Source organism: Carassius auratus, chromosome 9 (assembly GCF_003368295.1).
Source record: "Carassius auratus strain Wakin chromosome 9, ASM336829v1, whole genome shotgun sequence".
In the NCBI taxonomy this organism is placed as follows: domain Eukaryota; kingdom Metazoa; phylum Chordata; class Actinopteri; order Cypriniformes; family Cyprinidae; genus Carassius; species Carassius auratus.
In genome coordinates, this window is record NC_039251.1 from 12347367 (window position 1) to 12374044 (window position 26678).

The window sequence follows — 26678 nt, forward strand, 5'->3', positions numbered from 1 at the left end:
AAAGTATGCACTTCTATAATAATAAAAATAATTCTTCAGATTATTAGAATGTTCTGTAAAAGCTACACTTCATGACTTATGACTTTGGACAGTTTACAATTCACAGAAAATCACAAAGTGTATGACTGATTCTAGTTAGAGAATATCAATCATGCTTGATACTTTGAGCTGATGAGCTGAAAAGCTGATTTTAGAACACATATTGTTCTCATTTGTCATGTGTCTCCTACAAATAAGTCACACAGAAGTTGAAGAATCTGTTTATGTGTGATCCCTATTCATTTAGTGTGTGATAGCCAATTTACTCTGCAACCATTTACAAAATCATGCATGATGGCTAGTGTTTTAAAATTAAATATAATATGTTGCACAAAAAAAGGTTTAATTTAAAGGTTTGTTATAAAACTCAAAATTGTTCTTCTATTACTGCAATCCTCCCCTTTGTGTAGGACCATTTTTCTGCTGACAAAATGTTTGAAAGTGATTAAAATGGACAAATTCAGAACAATAAACCTAAAAAACTAATAGATTACCTTCAGGAATACACTACTTGTCACTGGGACAGGACATTACCCTTAGGGGGAAGTCGTGGCCTAGTGGTTAGAGAGTATGACTCCTACCCTTAAGGTTGTGGGTTTGAGTCTTGGACTGTTAATACAACGACTGACCCAGACACCAATATAGTGTTGGCCCAGATCCGGCCCACATCTGGGCCACGTGAAATCTATTCGGGGCTGACACTGCTTGCTGTCTGGGAAGGTGCCCTTGAGCAATGCACTTAACCCCCAACTGCACCCCGGCACAGCATAAATGGCTGCCCACTGCTCCGAGTGTGTGTTTACTGCTGTGATTGTGCATTTTGGATGGGTTAAATGCAGTGCATGAATTTTGAGAATTCTGAGTACAGCCAACATACTTGGCTGAATGTCATGTCACTTTTTTCACTTAAAGGTGCTGTAGGGAACTTTTGTAAAAAAATATTTTTTACATATTTATTAAACCTGTCATTATGTCCTGACATTAGAATATGAGACAGATAATCTGTAAAAAAAATCAAGCTCCTCTGGCTCCTCCCAGTGGTCCTATAAAAAACAACCAATCAGAGCTGCGGTCCGTAACTTTGTTTGTGTTCAAAATGTAGAAAAATGAACATAATAAGCGTGTACACCATGAATCCATTTTCCAAACCGTGTTTTTGGCTTGTCCTGAATCACTAGGGTGCACCTATAATAAGTGTTTATATTCGGACTATTTTAGATTGCTTCGGGGGTACTGCGGTGGAGTAACCCAGTACCTTTGTGATTCTTCATAGACATAAACAGAGAGAAGTAGTTCCGGCTACAATGTTCTTCCGCAAGACACAAGCAGTTCTGTTTATTAACCGCTAGAGCGTCAAAAGTTCCCTACTGCAGCTTTAAATGGTCCTAAAAAGAAACCATAAAAGGATTGTTTACCTGAAAATAAATATTCTGGCATCATTTATTCATTTATTTATTATTGTATATGGTAGGTTTTTTTTCTGTTTTTTGTATTTTTGTTTTTTACAATAAAAGTCAATGGGGTCCAAAACAACAATGAGCACACTGTGTGCAAAAGAAAGTGATGGTGAACAAATGATGACAAAATTAAAAATTTGAATATGCATCCTTTAGAAGTAGATAAATGTACACCTTTGCAGGGTGATGTCAGTGCTGTCGGACCTTAAAAGTCTTTTTTGCACATCACCAATGCAAAAAGTCAAACTGTCAGCCAGATTGCATGCATTGCTACTAATGCATGGGATTGTGCCACATCCAAATGAAGTGGTTAAAAACTCTCAGCTTGCCAAGACAAGCACTGAAGAACTTTTACACACAGAACGTAATCTACATCAATTATATGCTGGCAGTTCCTTCTAGCTGCAGGTTAAATAGGTACTATCCTTCATTCCGTCCCCCACTCTTCCTCTCTCCGTACGGAAACCTAGCTCACACCACTGCAGCTGCATTGCAGAGCTCTCAGCTCACACATGCACACTCCAAAAGGGAGACAGAACAGCAACTGGACTATGTTAGACATGGACTGAGAACTGCACAGTGCTGCAAAACGAGGACACTGATGCAGGTTTTTATAGGTCTTTTTATTTGCTACAGGAAGAGGTGAACATAAACCTGTGGGTTTTATTTATATAAAGAGGCTGTCTTTCAGCCAAAGAGGAGTGGGCAGCATAAAGAGTGATACACCATGTTCCATTGAAACACAGCTAAAGAACCGTTTCATCTTGAATTATTTACTCCACCTGTCACAGTATCTGTGAGTAATTCAATCTACCAAACTGGACATTCAATATCCTGTCAAACTTTTCTTGTGTTTCTCCACTGTGTGGAGAAGGTTCACCCACAGTGTCAGTGTCCTTTAGGTCCCAGTTTTTGGAAGATTGGCATCTGTATCTTTTCTCAAAGACTATATAGTAAATCATCGATTTTTGGTTTGATTCATCCTGAACTTCATTGTAAAATGAAAAGATATAAAAGTATTGAACACAAACTTTTTTGTGTGTTTGATTGATTGTTTCAGCTGATGTCATATAGACCATGCAGGTGGGAAAAATTATTATCCAATAGCCAATCAGCATATTTGGGGTTATTTTAGAGTACTCTTGTTAATGCTCCTATTCTTAAATCTTGCCATTAAGTACACACTAATGGAATGCTGATTAATGTAAACAGTATAAGTTGCATCAACAATAGCAACCAGTCAAATTGAAAAAGAGATTAAAAGAAGAAGTCCAACTGAGATATCATTTATCTAGTGAAAACATTTTTCACTCAAAACATTTCAAAAGTGTGTGTATCACCTGCTGTCACTGTTTTGGGACCTTCACAATCCACTGTATACTACATTCTGGTCTGGCGGCAAAATTTTGTTAAGGAAATCCCACTTTTCACAATCCAATAAACACCTCCTTAGTCCCACTTGGAAATACGTCACATTACAAAAGTGAAAATGGGTTATGAATGTCATTTCATGTCTTCCTTGAGGATCCTAATGGGATAGCCAAACAACTAGAATCCTTTTTAATCTTAAAGTCCCCTTTCCACTTTATTTGTACAGACATTTGTACAGAATTAGCAGATGTTTAAAGGATCCTTTATGATTCTTTGAATGCTTCAGGATAATCCCATTTGAATCCTGCACATTCATTTGGGATTTTTTTAATAACAGTAAACATCACTCATCTATTACTTGCATAAGACTCATCACAGGAGAGTGTCAAGTGTCTTATTATTTTGTTTTCCCTCTGGGAAAACTTTCCTAGTTTTAAAATGTAAAAATATTATTGTTTGCTGAGGGAGCTAGTAGTAGTTGAAAAATTCACAGTGGGATTATTCGAATCTGCGATACGAATCATACTGCTATTTTACACATGCAATTACAGCCCGCAGGATAGATTACACATCTGCTGTGAAACCTGTTAAAAACAAGCTTGCATAAGTGTGGTCGTGACACTATGTACTGCTCTGCACTGCCTACGGTCTTGGTATGGATGCTGGTGCGGTGGCGAGGGTTAGACACTAGCGGAAACAGAGAAAGGAAGACAGAGTTTAATTAAATTGTGTTGTGTACAGATGCCAAATTAGTTTCAAATCTTCATTCACACAGCATGATACAATCACTGGAATATCCTCTAATGTGTGACTCATGGCTGACTCATAAAACAAAAACTGATGGCTAAATCCAAAATATTACAAGATTAGCGTGTTGCTAATCTTTTTTTATTGCCGAAGATTTGTCACATGCATTCCGTAAATGAGCATGCGCGTATTTAAACATGTAAATACTTAGACACATATGTGTAAACATCTATAAAACCAACAGCTGTGTGTGTTTTAGTCACTGAGGGAGAAAAAAATGACAGGAATCTCATCTCTTTCACACGTCTCTGTGTGGGTATCCGCACATGTGAACATCGACCCGCCAAGCCACGTCCTACCCATCAACACGAACATGTAAACATTCATTAGACCGATCGGAAGAGCCTTCGCCTTTTTCCATCTCTCAGAGGGCCCGATGTGCATTCAAAAACAGGGAGAGGAAGGCTAATGAAAAGCTCTTCTGCTGCAGCTTTGCTTGAAAATAGAAGCAGAGAGAAAAGCAAAGCACTGGTTATTAACTGGCTTTTGTTTTGGTATTTCGCGGGTGTGCGTCACGCTCATCAGCAGCTTGAAGGGCTCTCTGCCTCCTGCTCAACCCACTCACAGCTCCTGTGTGCTGGAGACTTAAAACATTCAATACACCTCAATCTGCTACTGTAACTACAGAAACTATTACATTTTAGGGTTACAAGGTTTTTGGATGTAGATCTGAGGCAGTTTTGTGAAGCCAGACGTTTGATAATCACAGTTTGCTCCACATTGCAGCCATCAGCTTAAAAAAATATTCCAGGTTAAGTACAATCAACAATATTTGTGGCATGATGTTGACTACCTGAAAATAAAAAAATAAAAATCACTTCGTGCCCAGTGAGGAAATGAAATGTCTGTGAATAGGGCCCATATTCAGAGGACTTAAAATCAAAAAATTTGAAGCTTTTGATTTTTTTTTACAGTGGTTTTAGGGTTTTTGAGGTTGACAATGGTCATGGCAAAAAAGTTGTAAAATTGGAGATAGCTTTACAAGAAAAAGGTTAATATGTATATATTCATGCTGTTTATGTCTTGTGGCTATGCTGTTATTATGAACAAGCTAAAACTGTCAAATGTTGCTTTTGTTCAATGAAAACAAAAAACTTGAATATATATGTATATATCAGTTTTTCAGGGCTGGTTCACACTGATCCAACAAACACAGAATTAGTGCAGTGTAAACTGGACATCAGACAGGATATAGCCATCTAAACTAACATCTAAAGCTACCAATCACACTTTGTTTTCTTTTACATGACATTTAAGGGCAAAATAATCTGAAATCAGATACAACACTGTAGCAGCCTGGGAACTTATACACACAAGACTGTTTCACAGTGGACTGATAAAATCCTGTGCACCCTGACTTATGGGGCCCTATCCAAAAAGGCAAACTGGAATGAATCAAAGATCAGAGGCGGTTCATGTGGCATTTATGCCACATTTTAATGTAAGAGGAGCTGTAATAAGGTCTGTTGTGATTGGTCATGCTAGAGATGTACTGCAGGGATAGGCTGGTACCTGTCTAAGTGGTGGTACTTCAGTGACGATTGGTGCTGGCTTAAGGGTGCTGTGGAGTCTCTCAGCGGGACAAGCACCTGCAAACAGATCAGATCAAAGAAACACTTCTGTTAGCTTCCAAAATATACATATTAATTAAAGCTGTTCCTGATGAAAAAACTATCTGTGTAAATGTGCAAAGAAGAACACATGGGAGTATGTGTTACTAACACACAGAATGAGCTCATTAGCTCTTTAATGAGATCACAACCTAGTCAATCAGCATTCAACTGTGTATGACACACACACACACACACACCTGGACAAACCACAGAGACAAGCCTTCATTACGACACACTCATTAGTGTTCAATGGTACACCTACAGAATACAAAAAAATATAATTCCCTTGCTTTGGCTACACAGCCAGTACGTCCATCATAGGCATGCTATTGAAATGAATGCTTATCACGCTTGAATTTTCAGCTACAGTTTTCATTGTCACATGATCCTTCCATGAAAATTTTCCTCTTTTCTTATTATCAGTGTTGAAAATGTACTGTTTTATAAAATTCTTACTAATAGTTAATAAAAAAAATATCTGTTATTTTAACTAATATTAAAATATTTTACCAGTCGCGTTTAAGTTTCCATCATGAAAACTGTCAGAAGGTCTAGTGTTTCATTACAGAACTATTAATTGAATATGCTGCCTTTGTAGAAAATTGCTTTTATAAAACATAAACAGTTCAATATGTTTTGAAACAGCATTTATCTTTTTCACACACTCCATGGCCATAAAGAATGCCTGACATAGATTTTCTTTGCATCATTCTGGCCATACACAAGTCTCTGGTGGAGGCACAAGAGAACATCTCCACAGGCCTGAACTAAATAAAGAGCTCCAGTTATCAGCGTATGACAGCGGCTCTGACACAAGAGTCACCTCTGCTTAACTCCATTCACAGCTGCTTCAACATGTCTTTATTATGGAGCATAATGAACTGCAGCTTTGGCTCCAGATAAACCTGTACAACTCCATTTTCCCATTGGCTTTTGAGACTGTGTGAGTGACAGAGTTATAAAGAGTGTCTACAGTAACAACTAGCCTAGAAAAGCTTGAAGAGAAAAGATGGATATACAGTACTAACCAGTGTACTGGTGTCCATTTACCCTATAAAACAGCAATACAATGGTGCAAGGGTTGCATGGATGGATGAAAGATACATTTTAGGAGTTATGCATGGACTGTTTTAAGTTAAAAAGTTGCCTTTTTAAGGTGAAACACTGTAAAAATTAATTATTTTCTTAAAAACTGATATTTTCACTTTACAAGACAGTAATTGATGGACAGGAGACCTGATTATTTTTCATCAGTTGTTTGGACTCTCATTCTGATGGCACCCATTCACTGCAGATGATCCATTAGTGAGCAAGTGACATAATGCTAAATTTCTCCAAATCTGTCCCGATGAAGAAACAAACCAATCTACTTGGATGACTTGAGGGTGAGTACAGTCTCAGCAAATTTAAATTTTTGGGTGAACTATTCTTTTAAAATTGTACGCTAATTTTAAATAAAAATCAACCATTTGAAATGCAACAAGTGAATTTTTTCATGATATGCATTACATTTAACAATGTTATTAATGCAATTTAGTGTTAAATAATATTAATGCTGGGAAAAGCATGTAAAAATGTTTAATAACTTTTAATTAATGTACCGCTATTTCTCCATCTATCTACAGTATGTTTCCTGTTCTGGTGGGTTAGAGCAACAGAGTTCTGACTTTCTGCTTGCGCTTCAGGGGATATGAGGTGGAAAATGCCGTGTTTTCCTCTCTGCCACCAGATAATATGCAGACGCTCAACACAGTGACTCACACTGTATGAGCATGAGTGCCGATCGTGGCATGTTCACACTGAGAACTCCAATGAGACAGAGTAATTTCACCCTCACAGGCACAGGACAGCGAGCAGGAGGAGGGTGGGCCCAGTGCTGTCTGGAAAAGATCTGCGTTAACCGCAGGCTCTGGTGTGGCCATCATGCTTTCTTTTCAGGATGTTTTTATGTGATTTTCTGAACAAGCCATGTCTAAATTAGCCCTGTGCCTCCCTTGACTAAACTTAGTGACTACACAACCCAAAAAGAGAAAGACAGAGAGAAAAAAAGAACTGCATTAACTTGGAGAAACTCCAAATTAACCACATCGTTCAAAAACCTGAAAAAGGCAGAAGCCAGAGTGAAAAAAAATAGACACATGACAGCAGAGCTGCTTTATGGATGAATGTTCAGAGCAGATCTGAATGTTTAAAGCAGGAAGACTGGCAGATGGCATAAATATGCTTCTGCTGAACTGCTATCTCACCCCGTGAACGCCACACATCCAACAGACGTTCTTTATGCACTCCAGAACATGCGTTTCATATGTTCTCTCTTACTGCTCTTAGGCTTTATTTGTCAGACGTGAGTTGGCGGATTGGATTCCATGAAACCATATTAGTTTAGTCAAAAATGGCATTATAGAAGAGTGAAGTCTCTGAAGACACCTAACAGCTTTGAGATTATAACTTACTGATCTAGGGCTCATCGGCTTGTTGTCTTCCTGACTGAGAGACTGAGAGGAACATGTTCAGAGAAAATGTCTAGAAACAAAAATCAAACCTGAGTGGGCATCCCTCCATTATTCGCTCACATTTATAATTCAGTTCAGCTCCTGCTAGGAGAAAACACTTCCAGCAAATACATGGTGCATTTTCAAATTTATTTATGCCATAAAATCCAGTTTAAAAACATCTTCTAAATCATCTCAGTAATCAAAAAGTGCCTTGCACATCTCCAGTCCATCAGTTAACGTCTTGTGAAGCGAAAAGTCGTGCGTAAGAAACAAATCCATCATTAAAATGTTTTTAACATAAAGCTGTTGCTTCCAGCTATAATATGAGTCTTCTATCCATAATATTGCTTTCTTCAATCAAAAAGTTATACCTTTTCCACTTGAGAAAGTATTATTAAGGATTATGGTGTTTTGGGTGGAAGTGAAAACCTGTTGTTGCATTATGATGCATTTGTTTCTTACAAACTTGAACTTTTTCACTTCACTTTAATGGACTGGAGTCATGTGAATTACTTGATGGCACCCATTCTCTGCAGAGGATCCACTGGAGAGCAAGTGATGTAATGCAAAATTTCTCCAAATCCATTCTGATGTGGAAACAAACTCATTTACATCTTTATTCTCTTCCAAAACTATTCCAAACTATTCTTTGAAGAGGAAGATTTTTTATTTTCATGTTGACTTTAAAGAACTCTATCCTGACATCCAATGACCACTACTACAGAGCCTAGGGCAGTCACAGAGATAGGTGTGATTCTTCAGGACAACTATTTTTAGTGACATCGGTGAGATAGTGGGGACATTTTTTGCATGTCATCCTGCAAGCTTACAGCATTAATACTGTTTTTGCTTTCTTCTTTTTGAGCCAAACCATGTAAGGACACCCATTAAAATGAACTTTAAAATACCTCACTGCATCAGGAAATTGCAATCATAATAAAGATAGCACTAAACCAATATTAAACAGCTTTATTATTTTTCTCAAAGTCAGTCATCTTATTTCACCCTTTTGTAAAGATACTAATAAAAGATGATCTCATTTGATGTACTTTGGATTTATCTTTCATTAAATTGTAATATTATCTGAGCTATGAGCTTTCCTAATATTTAAATGATGAGATTGTCAAGATGCCTGTCTCTGTCTGGAAGATGAAGGCTTGGTAATAAACCCGGAGACAGTTTTCATCTATTAAAGAATAATTATTTGCTAACAAGCGAGGGATAATAAACAAATTTCTGTGTAGAGTTGTTGATAAATCAAGAGAACGTGGGATTGAGGTCTAAAGAGGCAGATTTCCAACAAAATATGATTTAAATGGACAAAGTACAGTTTACCAGGATTTTTTTAATTTATTTTAGTTTTACCTTTAACATTTTAAATCAATATAAAGAGGTGAGATGAGAGACAAAACTTCTCAGTTGGTCTGAAAGAAAATTCTCATTCTGTTTCTCCAATTCATGGATTTAACAACAAAATTAAAAATAAAAATGGACTTTTCTGTTTTCTGTTATTTTGCATAATCCATATTACCTTAAAAGGCAAAATGCAGTAACTACACATTGTCAAAACTGACAAATATCATAAATTATACATATGTATATAATGTTCTACAGAAGAAAAAAAATACAGTTACACATTCTCGCAATTTGAGCAGTCACAAAGTCAAGCATGCTGAGGTTTTATATTCAAGTATGGAATGTAAGTATGGGAATGACCTGAAACTGTTCACACTATAATTTCATGGAATGCACTGAATAACTAAGCATGATCACATTGCAGAACCTGGAGTTCACTGAGTTCCTGACATGAGCGGTAGCTGTGACTGTAGTATCCACTATGTCTAATGGAGCATCAGTCTCTCCCATGCAGCAGGTTGAGAACCATGCCCTCCCTGTCTGTTTTTTCTGCCCCTGCCAGACAGAGAAGAAGGGGGTGACCAACCCCTCCCCCCCCCCCCCCTTTGGGCATTACATCATTGCTCTCCCTGCTGCAGTGCCTCCCAATGAAAGAGTCTGTGTGCTTGCCAAGTAAACAATTCTGTCTCTTCACATGCTTCTTTCGCATTGAGAAGCATTTTAATATATCATAACTGACACATGGCATGACACAGCAACAAAAAAACATGCAGCCATTAGTTAATGTCTGGCATCTTGCAGAAACTCTAAATACTTTTTTTCCACATAAAGCAAGCATGTTTAAAGGGATAATTCACCCCCCAAAAATGAAAAATCTGTCATCATTTACTCAATGCACAAACAAAGCACATGCACTTCTTTCTTCACATGACTATGGGTCCAATGTCTGTTCTACAGTGGCAGCCGTGAAAATACTCTTGTGTTTTTACTGTACAAAAGACAACAGACAAAAGAAAACATGAACGATATTTAACAACAGACTAAAATTACTTAGAATGTCTCAGTGTCTAACAACTCTTTTCGCCAATGTTTTTCTTATACAAATTCTGCCAGTTACTTTTCTCTGACGAAATTATTAATTATTAACATTATGCATTGAAAAATGGAATTGTAAAGGAATTGTAAATGTAATTCCAGCCACTGATGGCAGGCAGCTTTCTGCCATTACAGCACTGCAGGAGAGGAGACAGACAGCAGACGGAAGGCTCCTCCTGTGCTTCACTGGCCTTCTGGCATGATGCATGAAGACTACAGTCACCTGTATCGTGACCTTGTTCAGCACAGACACAGCGGGGTGCTGAGGGACATGGATAAATGGATGAGAAAAGGTCACGTTGCATATGACACATGCTTTTTGTCATGACCACAAAGATTAGTAAAGGGGTGGGCAAATAGAAAAAAAGATGGAGTTCAACAACAATCTAAACCAAGAACTCTCTGGTCAATATCTCTTCCTCAACACTTTGACGAAAAAAAAAAAGGTCTCTTGTGAGATTCTGAGATCAGTCAGTCGTCCAGTACAACTACAGAGTGATTACTGCAACTCATAGAGTTTGGCGGCATAACAATATATAATGTGCAATGGCTGGATGTGCAAAAAGCACCATAAATGTAGTTCATACAACTTTTGCACTATATTTCAAGTCCAAACCAATATTTAATGTCAGTCTATTTCTAAAATAAAGCCAAGTTGTTGTTTTTTACTGATAATCTTCTCCTGTTCTACAGCATAAGAACAGCTCTGAAATGAAATTATTATTGGCATTCAACATATCTAATTTGAACAAATTCAGTTGTATATGCACGAATATGCTAACGAAAATATATGTTTACTGCAATTCTTCAACGGGAAGTTTTGTTTTACAAATATTGTGTATGTCTAAACTCAATAAAAATCGTTTCAACACCAACACCTGCTATTACTCATGAGGAAAAAAAAACGAATTGCACCTTTAAATGTAAAATCTGTTTGTGCCACCTTTAGCAGCGAGAAATGCAAACAACCTTTTTTTCTAATAACTACAGATCAGTCTTTATATAGCCTACATAAGGAATAATTGATTTCTATTAATTCCATGGCCCAGAGTCAATTATTCCACTTATACTATGGTTACCACACCTCAAGATATTGATCAAATGATATATTTAAAGGGATTTGTCTGGTTTTTGTACTTAAATCGCTATTGTGAGTAGGATTATTTCCTCTGCATTTCATCCAGTGCCTCTTTTGCTAGTACCAAAATGTCATTTTAAAGCTTGTAATGGAGGCTTGAGCCGTTGATAGCATTCTAATGCAGTTATTAATGAAGTTATTAGAAAGAGCGCAAGAGAGACAGATATACTTAGAGAAAGAGAAAGAAAGAGACAGAGAGAGAGAGAGAGAACTTGTGTGAAATAGGCTACCTCTGTGAGTCCCTCAACAGTGTTCTGTAGCAGCGTCTCTAAACCTCACTAAACATTAATACCTCACTAGTGAGAAATGTCATGTGTAGCCTTTAAGTTGCTACTCTATATAGGCTAACTGATCAAATCATCTGGGCAGTGCTGACAACACCTTTTTGTGCAAACTGTGTGACCATTATTACAGTTAACTATGCGAAGTGATATGGACCTGTAATGCGGTCAAGAGAGCTGCCTGGAACTATGTTCGCCGTGTGTGTCCCTGAAAATAATTGCACACCTCAGAACATTTTTACCCCCCCCCCCTATATTTGTTCTTGCTCTCTGTATAGTTTCCCTTTTATTATTACTCTGAAGCAATTGTGATAAAAGTGTAAGCGCTTAGGAAAACTGCATTTCTTGTGTTGAGTGTATGATTAATCGAATAGTTGTCCATTTAGAGCCAATTGAAAATATAGCATGTTCATTTGATAGGATGACAAATTACATATTTTGTTCGTTGGGTTTGGACAAATGGTACATAAAAGTTTGTGATTTTTGTAAAAATTGTCAGATATTTTAAAGTATTGGTTGGTTGTATTAACTTTTATAAAAACATAATAAATAATAATATAAAAAATAATAATAATAAAAACACTGCATTAATGCGTGATAAAATAATTGTTGAAATTAATTAATTAATGCTTTAGCGTGTTAATAACACATATACATATATATTAACAAACTACAGCATATTAAGTATATTTTTTTCATACATATATATATATATATATATATATATATATATATATATATATATATATATATATATATATATATATATATATATATATATATATATATATATATATACAGTAACTCTGGTATAAAATTGCTCATGCTGTGATTTATCACCCAACCCTGGTGACCTACACCATCATTAAATCACTGCCACCATCACCGTTATGTATCTGGACAGTCTGGTGATGCTAATGGCAGGTGTCTAGACAGGCAACATCACGTCACCCTGAATCCAGCTAGCATGTTATCCCGCCCGGCACACACACAAAATTACATGACACACATCTGCTTCAATATATATAACATATAGAGCTATGAGAGCATAACTATACTTAACAGGTACAGAGATGCTCAAAACCTGCAGAAAAAAATGCACAGACAATAGACACATAATCAATGAAGTGATAATTCACAAAATAATAAAAAAAAACTGATAGTAGCTAGAAAGAAAAAGAAGGAAATGTAAAGATACAAGGGGCTGTTAGGAGAAATCAGAATGCCGGTCCTGCCCGTATCAGCCTGTCAGATTCTCACACACCTTATGTGCCAGAGCGTATCACACAATGACGCAGCATCTCTGCGGCACGGCGAGCAGGCAGGCAGAGAACAGGAGAGAGACAGAAAGAAAAGCCAGAAAAAAGGATAAATAGCCTACCTGATGAGATCTGCGTGTAGGATCCTGTTCTTTAGTGTGTAGCACAGAGGAAGAGGGAGAAACACAGATGAACCTGGAGAGAGAGAGAGAAGAGGAAAGAAATGTGGCAGGTGAGCTCAAGGTGTCCTCAGAGTTCCCTCGTTTCGGTCACGTGACCTCGACAGCTACAATACACGTTCCTCGTCAATGGCCAGAGATGCACATGTGTGAGTTTAGTATGCGCTGTTCATACTGCCGCCTTCCAGCAAGTGGGAGTGTTGTATGAGCGAGGGGTAAGGCTGTGTGTGTGAGAGAGAGAGAGAGAGAGAGTGGGAGTGTGTGTGTGACTGAGATGGTAATATAATTAACAGGCTGATAGACTGTAAGCAAGAGCAGAAGTAATAAATGTATGAATCAGTGAGTGAGCAGAATGTTCCAGAAAAAAGCGCAGATGCTCTTAAGTTACAATGTGCAAAAAAACAAAACAAAGAATGACATTGCACAAAGGCAATGAAAGCTTTTTCTACAATATTTTAACATTTAAAGATAATGATAGTTTCCAAACAGGTTTTCCCAAACACTCCTACTGCACACTCCACTGTCTTCAATCAGATATTGTCCACACAAACACAAAGCCCCTCCCCAAACTCACACCATTGGTCGAGTAGCTGAACATCAAATGTCAAAAGCTCCTTTTAAGGCAATTAAGTCCACTTTATAACCATTTTTTAAACATCCTGGGATGATTCTAGTCGTGCAGGTATAGCTCTTTGACTATACGTTTTTTCATGTTTGAAATCGTTTCAAAGATCAGTATTCAGCGTTTTGTTTAAAACAAAACATTATTTATACATCTGTATCTGCAGGTAAATGCATCCATGTCCCATCTGAGATACATTAAACTGTGTAAATATATCTAAATGCTATTTCAGATCAGATATTGGAATGAAAGACACTATACCGGATGAAGTGCATCCTAATCTTACCCAAAGATACAAAATGGAAGAAAGAGTTCAAACTGAACAAAATCTTGCTGCTCAAGCTGTGTATGACAATTATATACAAATATTTGCTCATTTTCCATTTTGCAAATACTTTAACTTTTACTTTCAATCCTAAATTATGTTTAGTATACAGTATATAAAAAAAATCATACTTAGGTACAATAAATATCACATACTTTAAGACTTTTACTCAAGTGATATTCTAAACGGTGACTTCAGCTTCTACCAAAGTCATTTTCTGGCCAGATATCTGTACTTTTACTTGAGTATGGCTTTCAGGTAATTTATACACCACTGAGTTTTACAGCTAACCATGAGGAGCATGAGAAGACCTTCAAAGCTTAAGTATGTATGAATTATGCATCAAGCGATCTACTGTGTAAAATATGTTTTCTTCCCATGCTCTTTGGCATTAATTGTGTTCAGAACTGTACTTTAAAGGGGGGGTGAAATGCTATTTCATGCATACTGAGTTTTTTACACTGTTAAAGAGTTGGATTCCCATGCTAAACATGGACAAAGTTTCAAAAATTAAGTTGTACGTTTGAAGGAGTATTTTTGTTGCAAATGGTTTGTCACAGGTTTCGGAAAGTTTTTTTCGAGTATGGCTCTGTGACGTTAGATGGAGCGGAATTTCCTTATATGGGTCCGGAGGGCACTTCTCCCGGAAGAGCACGCGCTCCAGTGGAGCAGAGACGAGACCTGTCACTGATCAGAGCGAGAGACCGAAATGTCACAAAAGAAGTGTGTTTTTGGTTGCCAGGGCAAGACAACCCTGCACAGATTACCAAAAAAAAAAAAAACAGCATTAAGGGACCAGTGGATGGAGTTTATTTTTACAGAGCATCAACGGAGTTGTGCAAGTGTTTTTGTTTGTTCCCTGCATTTCGAAGATGCTTGTTTTACAAACAAGGCCCAGTTCGACGCCGAATTAGCGTATTGTTTATTTCTTAAGGATAATGCAGTCCCAACGAAAAAGGGTCACGCGTGTTGGAACCACAGGCGGTGAGTAAAACTGCTTCAAATATCTCTGTGTTGTTAACTTAGCTATCAGCGCGTAAGAACATCAGGTAAACAACATGCGATGTTGCCATCAAACTGCACTTTCCATATGAACACCTTAAAAAAAAAAAAAAAAAAAAAAAGACGACATAAAGTGGAACTTAGTGATTTTCCAAAACCGCTAAGCAAATATATACAGTTTCAATAAGATACGTCCTGCTGTAGTATTTGATGCTGCTGCTCTTGTTCAATTTCAGCCTCGGGATCTGATTCTGGATCATAAATATATGCTGAATCTGACTGTTAGCCATGGTTTGTTTTGGATGATGGTTTTTTCCTCACGGTAATGTCACAGCTTCCAGCTCTCAACGCAAAAGCCTATTGGTGCTCGTGATTCTTTAGCTCCGCCCACACGTCACACCTTCAGCCGCTCGTGTTTTTCCGGGAAAAAACGGTACAGACTATCTTTCTCTTATAAATATAATAAAACTAAAGACTTTTTGGAGTTATGAAGGATGCAGTACTACTCTATAGGTACTATATACTATACTATATTCCACCCCCCCCCCCCCCCCTTTAATTATCAAGAGCCTATCAAGAGATCCATCTCAGTGCTACTAAAAAACACTTTTAAATGTTAGTTTTACAAAGCTAGGCACTTTTAAATGTTAGTTTTACAAAGCTAGGAACTCCAATGTATTTAATCTTTACTTCTTCTCAGTTTTTTTCTGCTCTACAGAAGTTATCTCTTCCCCAAGTATTCCCAAGTTGGCCACTACTGTCACAGACCATATGAAAACAAAAAAAAAAACAGAGCAATGCAGACAGGAAACTTTGATTGGAAATATGACAGTAGCTGGTGTTCAGATGGCCTCAATATTGACTCCCTCCATTGACTGACTCACAATAATGTAATAAGTTCTCTAATAAGCTCTTTGATCACTAGTGGGGGTGAACGAGGCACATTTACACAGACCAACCATAAACAAGTCTTCTGATCCTATATTGGGTCAGAACCATCAATGATTTAAAGTCAGTTTTTTTTCACCTGGATGGTAAAACAATGCCCCATTTGTTGAATTGGGATAGTTTGTCTTTTTTTTTCATTCAACCTCATGTAATTTCAAACCCAGATTACTGTTATCTTTGAGAAACATGGAATATAGATCACAAGTAATATGGACCATGGCATTTATGGCTGTATCTATGTCTTTTTCTTTTTTTTTTGGAGCTTGAGCTTTTTTTGTGTTGCATGTAAAAAAAAGAAAAAAAAAAAGAAAAAAAGCAGTTACCAAAAACAACATTGATACAGATTTGTAAAGACATGAGGGTGAGTAAATTATGACCAAATACTAATTTTTAGTTGAGTTATTCCTTCAAAACACTGATTTCTTATCATTTTCCTCAGCCCATTTCTCTCTCTCCCTCTCTCTCTCTCTCTCTCTTTGCTGACCGTCATTATTAGGGCAGAACAAAGATTTGTCTTCACTCATCTCCCCCCTTCGGCTGTTCATGCTCTCTCCCTTCATCATTATCTTCACAAATGTAGGATTCTAAAGGCACTGCAGACAAGCAGAGGGGCAGAGAACCCTCTAACCCTCCTAAAAACCCCACCCCAAACCTCACTACGGATGGTTATCCCCCGACCGCTGAATGAATCTTCTTTCATGCTTAAAGCTTCCAAGGCTCTGAGGCCCGCTTATTTTCATGCACTTCCTTGGTAACATGGGCGTCTGCCTTCCCGAAATAGCATGTCTGATGGGTTTAGCCGTGTGCGGTGTGCCAGCGCCGCATGGAGTAGAATGAGGGTGGGCCATGCTAATTCAAAAACACATATGTCTGAGCCATGTAGAACAATCATGGGCGCTCTTGTTTGTCTGAGTGCTGATTTGCATTGTTTTCCTGAACGCCTTCCCTAATAGAGTCTTAAGCTGTATTCTGATTTACAGGATACAGGATTTACATTTTCTTATAACATAATGTCTATTAGAAACAGAGGTAGCGCTATTCTCCTTAAAAGGACAGTTCATGCAGAACTAAACATTGCCTTTTGTGTTTCAGAGAATAAATGAATTTGTAATGTAAAAATGGTGAATAAATGAGAAATTTTAATAAAAACTGAATTTCAAAAATGCTAACACTGTATAGTGCTAAAGCAGCACCAGTTTGAGGAAATCACAAATCACAAACTATGTTGCCTTAAAGATAAAATATTCCCACAATGAATTCTCTTTTAAAATAACTTCTAAATAAAAGTGTCAAATATTTTGTCATCTCAACAACAACATTCATATTCAATGCCTTGCAACAAACAGAGACAATGCTTGTCAGAAGTAGTCAGTACTTGAGTCATACTAATTGAGGGTTTTGAGTATGATGAAATAACATACTTGGGTGAATAAACCCAATAAAGAAATAAATAAATGAATATTATTTAAATAAATGCATACATACACAGACATAAATAAATATGTACATACATACATACATACATGCATATTATTTGATATATAAATTAATCATTATATTGAAATATTATTAAATACTTCAAATAAAAATTTTACCATATAAACAGATACTTTTGAAAAAGCAATGTTATTTAAATAAATTTTATTTCAATATATAAATAAATAGCTCAAGTGTTGTCTGTCTTTGATGACTTACAGTACAACACATGACATACAACAAATAGTATGATATTATATGAAATAATACTTATATGACATTTAAGTAAAAAAAAATCCTTCTCAATAAAAGTGTCAACTGTCTGGCAATAATCGAACCTGAGGTGTTGTACATCAAGCAATAATTGAACATGAAGTGTTGAACATAAAGCCAGATCCCTTAGAATATATCTCAGTCATTAAAACAAAACTACCATCCCCTCCCAAGCAGGATCTAGTCATAATCTTTCCTAGTCCCACCTATCACAGCATCCTGACAGCAGATGCTCATGTATATAGCCTGAACCATGCCTCTGTTATGGTGGATCAATTCTAATTAGCCTGATGGCTATTGCATCCCACATTATCTCCGGACTATGTCGAGGCAGACTAGCTGCCCTAAGGTTAGCCCTCCTGTGGGGTGAGTGTGAGGAGGAGAGACATCCTCTAATCCAACAAACCAGCAAACAGCAGCTGCACCCTGGATCTAATCCCCCCTCCATCCACAGCCTCAAGCACCGCCAAACAAGAGCAAACTGTGAGGCATCCCACCTGAGACCCTCAAATGTCAGACTATTCATTATATCACACACTTCTGCTTACAAAGCTGGTTTATTTGTCATCGAGTGTCGATTTAGGCCTTTCCTGTCTTCTGAAAAAGATGTTGTCTTTGATGCTGTTGTCTAATCTTACAGTGAGACAGCTGAAGGTAAAACAAGGTTTTTCTGTTTGCTGTTCAGTGTTAAAACACAGATCACAAATGAGTCAGAGAGCATGCTTTCATGTATATCTGTCTGTTTAATCCGGGGTCGGATGTCTCTGGTGTGTACTTTGTAGAGCTGTACCTAGATATGTTTCTGATTTATCTCAAGAATACAGGCTACAATAAATGTAATTTGAAATTCCAATATATATATATATATATATATATATATATATATATATATATATATATATATATATATATATATATATATATATGTGTGTGTGTGTGTGTGTATGTGTGTGTGTGTGTGTGTGTGTGTGTGTGTGTGTATTATTAATTTTTTTTCTTTTTTTTCTTTGGCATTCCAAAATCCAACAACAAAAACACCAAGGCAGAGCCATTGACTGTGAAATGACTACTGGGAATATTGTCCCAGGCCATGGGATGTGAGACAACCAACCTCATAAATATTTAGGCTAATTTGCACTCTATTTAAAACATTTCACCATATCTAAAATAATTTCTGCACAATTTTGCCAATTAAAAAAAAAAGTGTAACAATACACTTTTTTAATTACATATCAATTACAAATCTTTCCAATGCAAATGCATCAATCTTAAATCATGGATTTTTGAAGTTTTTCGAAGTTGTTTATTTCTTTGTGAATTAGATCAAACTAAATCATTCCTGAATCCAACTGAGAACCCCATTAATTGTCAACTGAATTGATTCACTGTCTAACCAAAGAGTCACACCACTACAGCACAGAAAATCAGGCTTGGAGGGATCTGTCCCTGGCTCTGTGTGTTCAAGCAATGGCCCTAAGTAAAGTGACTTGTGAAAGTGAAAAACCTTGGGTTCTAGACATTAGGGCAAAATAACACAGCGGTTGTATTCACACACTAATTAAGCTTTTTGCCAAGACAGAAGAAGTTTTCCTCCAAACCAGCCAGCGAGCGCATCTACATTCAACTAATTGGTCTCGAGCGCGTGTGGATGGATGAATATATAGAGGTCGAGGTGTTTCACCAGTGAAGCTCTTGAGATCCAAGCAGAAAAAAGAAACAAGGCATTCATTAACATAAAGCGGCTTTCATCTGGGCCTTTAATCAATACATGCAGGTTAACTGCACACAATCACATAATAACTGCACAGGCACAAAAACAGACGCTCTGGCTGGTTAAAAGTCGAGAACTCGACTGGCTTGAACAGTTATTCACATTCATATGATGTTACACAAACTCTGATAGATTAATTAAAATTTGAGTGGGTTATTTAAATGAACACCTAGTAATGGGGCAATGAGCCAAATCAGAGTGTGAAGGAGTTGTCACATTATACTTTTCTTTTTATTTACAAGTTTGGTGAACTCTGACCTGCAAATTCATATTACGTAAAGATTTGTGACCAATAGAAGATTGATATGGGACAACTAAAATCGCACTGAAATTAAAGATTTTAAAATAAAAATAAAAAACTAAAAACACTGTATGACTACCTTTCAAGCAGTTTTGCAGCATTGCAGTAGAGGGGAGAAGTATCACGGCCGAAGACATTTTGCATGAAATGTGACCGCTGTTCAACTCATTTCATAACACAATATAAAATAACAATATTTAATATTCCTGTATAATGAATTATAAACAAAATGACTATAAAAATCAGTAGTGTTGACTGCTGTCTGGCCCACCTTATGGTCAACTTGGATTAGTACTTTTCTAAAGCACTGACCACTCAATATAATCCCTGAGAAGTATGGGATAGATCTGACCCATGATGTGCATGAACTGGACACTAATTCTGTAAAGCAACTACACTGACCTTAATCTCTTAACAGGGTGTGAAAGAATCACCTCTCCAACCAAGAGCCACGGGTCATTGTGTTACAGATACACCTGACTCGTATGGTTTGCTTTGACAAATTGATTTACAGCAAGAGACACTAGGATCTAAAGTCTAAAGGACACATGCACAGATTTGCAACCATGCAGTAAGTTTTTCAAACATGTTGGTTTAGCCTAGTGTCAATGGGATCATAAAATGAAACATTGTGAAACTCTATAGCGTGAATTCAGAAAAACAAAGACAAACTCCAACATTACTGACTACTATAAATTGCTTTAGACAAAAGCATTATATATAAAAAAAAAAAAAAGAAATCACACAAACAAGAGTTGTTCCTAATATCACTGACCGACTCACAGCTGTGTTGACATTCAAACCAACTGCGAACTTGATATTTGCTTTTATACAACAGTTCAATAAACAATACGTTAAAACTAAATGTTACATAGTGCTAAATAAAACCTATGGGAATTAGTTCACTTTCTGTAAAAAAAAAAAAAAAAAGACCTTGTGACTGGGTCAATTGATGCAGGCACAGCAATTCTACCTCACTTTCATGATAAACATTACGCTGGGAAAAAAAAAAACCTGCACCCAGGCCACCTGGGACAGCTTATACGATTTGACCCTGAGTAAGAGGGACAGTAAATATTTCATGACTCCTGCCAACTGAAGTGCACTCAACACTACATTGACGGTTGAGGTAATCACTGAACGCAAACACAGCCGCAAGACTTGTCAAACAAGTGATTCTCGGCAGGGTTGTATCTTGTCTCTATTAAGCAGGATAACAAGATTACACACAGACTAGTGGCCACACCACAAATACCACTCACTCCCTCTTAAAAACATTCTTCTATTCCCAAAAGGCTGCTGGATGTCTCTTCACTTTTGGGCATTTCAACTGGAAAGCGACTGTGTTGTCCGTACACAGCTGCTAAGTGAGATGGAAGAGAGCATGTATTGAAACTGCCGTATTTATAACAAAAATCAATCTTGTCAAGCCCATTCTGGTCAAGCCCTGGCTCTCAAATATCAAAACAAGTGCAAAAGTCGATCAGAGAAATGGAAAAATGGGCCAAACATTATAGATTCCGGCTAAAATCCCTGGAAGATTATCCAGTTAGTTTTTATTCATCATTGACGCTCAGAAGTGAAATTACCCAGGCTCATGATTATTAGAAGTTATGAACAGCACAGAATTAATTAGAGGATTTAGCTAGAAAAATATTCACATCTCTGTCTGAAAAAGCAAATCTAAAAGCAAAAATAAAAATTTGCATTCCACACACAGATAGATAGATAGATAGATAGATAGATAGATAGATAGACAGACAGACAGACAGACAGACAGATAGACAGATAGACAGATAGATAGATAGATAGATAGATAGATAGATAGATAGATAGATAGATAGATAGATAGATAGATAGATAGATAGATAGATAGATCCCTATATAAAGGGATATTGCAGGTTTAATTTCGGAAGCATCTTGTTAGGAACCTTCAATTAGTTTGACTCTAACTAAGAGCCTCCTGGACAGCAGATGGTCAATGGTACTGTAGTCAGACGTTATCAGCAGGTATTAGACGTCTCTCACTAAGACTTAAGCTTGATGTGATGAGTTAGAAATGTCCACTTTAGTTAAATAGATGAAGTCACTCCATTCAACAGTTACTCCTCTCAGTTACCTACTTTTTTTTCTATTATAGGGGTTTAAAAAAAAGTAAATCAAGAAGTAAGAATAATAACATTACAATTAATATATTTTTTAAATACACACACACACACACACAATCATATAATCATATATAACCAGCTATAGCTGCCCGCCCTTATATATTTAAATGCGATCCTTCCCAGTGGGAATTATGGAGGTCCATGGCATTTAAATGTTTGAAAGCTACTGGTCCATTATGTGGGTTGTATGACAAAAATAAATAAATAACGTGTGAAACCGAAGTATAGCAGAATCACTGTAAGCAATGACAGTGGGATTTGGGATCTTCATGAATCTCATCGCCTGGAGTCCTGCCATCTTTGAGATACAGCCCTGAAGAGATCAACATCAAGACTGACAAATGGCCCACAGTCGAGCCTGAGAGCTGCGGAAAAAAACTCCAAGGAGCCAGAGGATGATGTCAGGCCACATGGCAGACATGACAAGAGAAAATATAATTCAACCGCAGCTCTGTGGAAGCTCTGTAACACCCAAAAGGCCCACAAGCATTACCACTGCATGACTATTATTCATTTGTGAGACTACACTATACTACAGTTGTTAATTATAAAATAACTCTATTTTCTAAAATAACTATGTGCATCCACGTGTAAAATCAAGCTGGAACAAAACAATGTTTTCAGTGTAACCTGTCCATTTGAAAACATGCTCCAGCCTCTTGCACATTCTCTTATATTATAACTGGACAGGATATTTGGCAACCATATCACAGTTATGCAACACTTCTATCCGGCAGAAGAAAGGACAATATTTACATAACTATCCTGTGCATGAATCCATTGCATTGCTATTAGCATAGAATGCAATAAAAAATCTTCATCAGTTGATGAAAAGGGCAAAAATACCCAAATCTATTAATACAAAATGAAAATAAATAAAACCACTTTACATAAAAATGTGTTTAAATGTACCAGTGAATTAATATACTAATATATCACATCTTATACTCACAAATAAACAAACATATTTGAACTGTTTATTCAATTCATATAAAACATTTAAATATACCAGAAATAATAAATTATTCGATCACAAATATATGTAATGATGTTTTTTAATTCATTTTAAAAGTGCATTTGTACCAGTAAAATAATACATTATTAAATAATTTGATTAAAACTGACATAGAAGTGATTAGCACTGCTTATTAATGTTTACAATTTTAGTTAGATATATCAAAAATTCATAATAATAATAATAATAATGTTTAAATAATAACAATATGTTGTTTTTCTAAAGCTGACATAATTAACTTCTTATATGCACCTGCTAATCTTTGGGAGCAAACAACCATCAACAAACTGCATAATGTCACTGATAATTTGCATAAAGTAAAACTAAAAATCAAACTTAAACATTTCGATTTCTTCATAAAGCTTTTTTTCTGCAAATAACTTTTAGAGTAAGCATTCTTTAAAAGGCATTTCATGGACAGACCATATTGAATAACACTATGGAGGAATTAAGTACCTTGCTCAAGGGTACAAATGTGACACTTTGGATCTCCCCTTACAGGGTTTGAACCTACAACCTTTAGATTACCAGCTCAGTTTGATAACCACTACACTAAAGAAGTAAATAAACTCCTCAGAAGCAAGACACACTGCAGTCTTCTGAGTGGGTGTGAGAGTAAACAGAACCAAAAATGACCAGCGGAGACCTGAAAGGTCAAAGGTCAACAGGCTTCAGTGATAAACCAGTCACCTATATAAATATGACCCTGGCTTACACTTTATGAGAAAGAGAGAGAGAAAAGAGAGAAGTGCATATAAAGCTGGTATAAATTAGTCAGTTCAAGCCAAGGCGTCAAAAGAAGCTCCAAGTTCCTATTTCCTCTCTCTCTTTCTCGCAGTCTCTGTCTTTTATTCTCTGCCTCCATTCTGCTTTATGAAGAGCACAGGAAATTCCTCTCAAGTGAAATACTCATCCCATGGGCAGATTCTGTGTAGAGACTTATACATACAGTATGAGAGCGGAAGACTGCAAAGAGGAGTAATTCTTGAACGAGAGAGAGGTAATCGTGTTGGAAAATCCAGTTTAAACTGGTAACTGTAACTAAGATATTTGGCTAGCATGTTAAAAAACCAGGTTGAGCCAGGTACAAGGAATCTAAGGATCATCTTAGACCAGCTATAAATCAGCCACCATGTTATGAAAAATGCAGATACCAACTATAGCTTGAATTGAAAAGAACAGAAAAATGTCACTGTTAATATAGATGAAAGTGTTTATAGACAGCATTCATGATAAATTTCTGTTAACTGTACTGCTATAAAAAATGTAAAGGGATGTATCATCCAAGAATGAAAACTCATAATTCACTCGCCTTCATGTTGTTCATAAACCAAAGGAAAAAAAAACTTTTTTGGGTGAACTAGCCCTTTAAGATTGGATAAATGGGTCTCAGCTTGGTTAAGAACATTTAACTAGCTTTAAATGGTTTAAGCTGTGTTTTTTTAGGAAGAGAGGATTTGTCCGGAGGCTATTAGCTAAGGCATTCGATTAGAATGGAAAAAGTGGCAAGCCCCTTTATGACTCAGAATAATGCTCACGCTGCCCACATCACTGAACTCCAGGGTGCGGCCGGCAGCGATGCCCAGTTGGCCTGACCTGCAACTGCACACAGAAACTAACATAACAGGACATCACCTTTGATTAGCTCCATATAAAGAAATCCAACTCCTAAATGAACACCACAACTGGAGCTGCTTTACTGTCTAAATGGGAAGCTATCTTATAAAACAGCATTCTAATTAAAAAGGAACATCATAAGTGACTTATTTGAAACATTTTATATACAGCATATCACATAAGATACATAGAGCTATTCAGCACCGCCACAAGAAAGACACAACAGCAAAAAAAACATTTTTGTGAAATATAGTATAGTTTGTTGTTGGAGTTAGTTCTGATAAGGTTTGGGTCTATATACGCGCAGACTTCAAGAATTAAAGCTGAGCTGTTTAAGCCCCAGAGTGTTGTATCGACTTGCATACAGTCATCATTTCTTTTCTCTATGCTACGGCTGTGTGTTGCTTTACGGTTGGTGACATAAATAATAATAAATGCTCTGTTTAAGAAGATGATGTCTAACATTACAGTATGTATGTTTACAATCTGCAGATATCTACAGTATCTTGGAAACATTTTAAACTAAACTCGTAGCATCGCATTCTGGGATATCATTATATGCAAACGACACACGTGATGCTGTATTAACTGGCTTCTATTAGAAGGCACACTAAATAAAAACAATATAGTCTATTTTGACTATTGTTTAGTAAAAATCCTTGAAATTTACTTGAGAAGCAACATGCCATAAAAAATTTTTTATTGACTGCATCTTGAATATACAATAAGTGTATTTTATCTTACTGTTTTAACTTGTTTATACTTAAAAGCATTAAAAGAATCTTATATAAATACTGCACTATACAAAATACTGCACATTTATTTTAAATATAATATGCTGTTGCTTCTCAAATAATAGCATCTATTGTTTCCAAAATTTTTAAACACTTAAACTGGAAAACAAGACAAAAGTACTTTGAAGGAATAAGAATATGACTTTTGCAACGCAAGTATAATAGCTGGCAAACAGCTTTCACTTAGAACGTGTCTTGGCAGGTAGCTCAATTTTTTTAGAACAAAATTTTCACAAAGTTACAGAGTTCTTTAAGGATACATCTGAGAGTGTGTGAGAGAGAGATAGTACAGAGAGATACAGCCATGTCTTCTTTAACACAAAGTAAACAAAGCGTTTGGCTTAAATCTGTAGACTGATCATCTCTCTGTCCTGGGTGCTGCTGTCCAACTCTTTCCTGTGTAATTTATCTTTCACATTTTTCTCTTTCACTTTCTTTGCTCCTATACACCTCCATTCAAAGATGCAAAAAGATTTCCCCTCTCCTCTTGAGGAACTTTGAGTACTTCAAAGGCACCACATCACAGGCAAAGTCCTTCATCTCTGCAAACTGCATCCATAATGAAGGTGTCTTCCCAGCACTTAGCAGTCTAATGCCACTGCAATATTTACTTGACTCATCTTTCACACTTACTGTTTGCAAACAAAACTTGTCTTTTCAACTAACCAGACTGCCAATGCTTCACTCCAAGGACATTCCCAGGCATCAGATTGAGAATAATCTCACCCCTTTCCTTGGTGGGACAATTGCAAGTTCACAGACTAGCTGGAAACAGCAGAGTAAATTGCACATTTTAGGATTTTTTCCCTATTGGAAAATCCTTCTCAAACTTATAACTGGAACATGATAGGGTATGTGATTTCTAGCTGGTCTAAGATGGTCACAAGCTAGTTCTTACAAAAACCAGCCTGACCACTTTAAATTGGTGACAAACTGGTAGAAGATGTTCTGCCAGTTAATGGCCACCAAATCACACCTTATAGGGAAATATCTTCCTTTTTAGAAGGAGACAATTTTGGGCTTGTGATGTAAGTTTTGTACTGAAGGACCCTCAATCACAAAGCAGGAAATGTGGCCTTGACCCAGCTACTGTCTCCCACCTCCAATCCAAAAGAAAACACAGATACAGGACACCAGATGGCCAAATCTCTACAAAGACTTTCACTACAGCGATTAATTTATGAGTGTTTATATGAGTATGTGAAATTGTTTGCAATGGTTTAAGAGCCACATCCCCATATGCACTCACACACACACACACACACACACACACACA

General features: G+C 36.8%; 1 protein-coding gene across 9 annotated transcripts in view; it reads right to left on the reverse strand.

Moving 5' to 3' along the window:
- The window catches only part of LOC113108378 (microtubule-associated protein 2-like), a 93854-nt gene that overhangs the window by 42553 nt on the left and 24623 nt on the right, over nt 1-26678 (reverse strand). For all 9 annotated transcript variants that reach the window (XM_026271469.1, XM_026271463.1, XM_026271470.1 and 6 more), the window contains exons 2-3: nt 13034-13106; nt 5187-5263 (exon numbers count right to left, since the gene is read on the reverse strand). The gene's annotated coding sequence lies outside the window, so the exon portion shown is untranslated. The remainder of the gene's footprint in view (nt 1-5186; nt 5264-13033; nt 13107-26678) is intronic.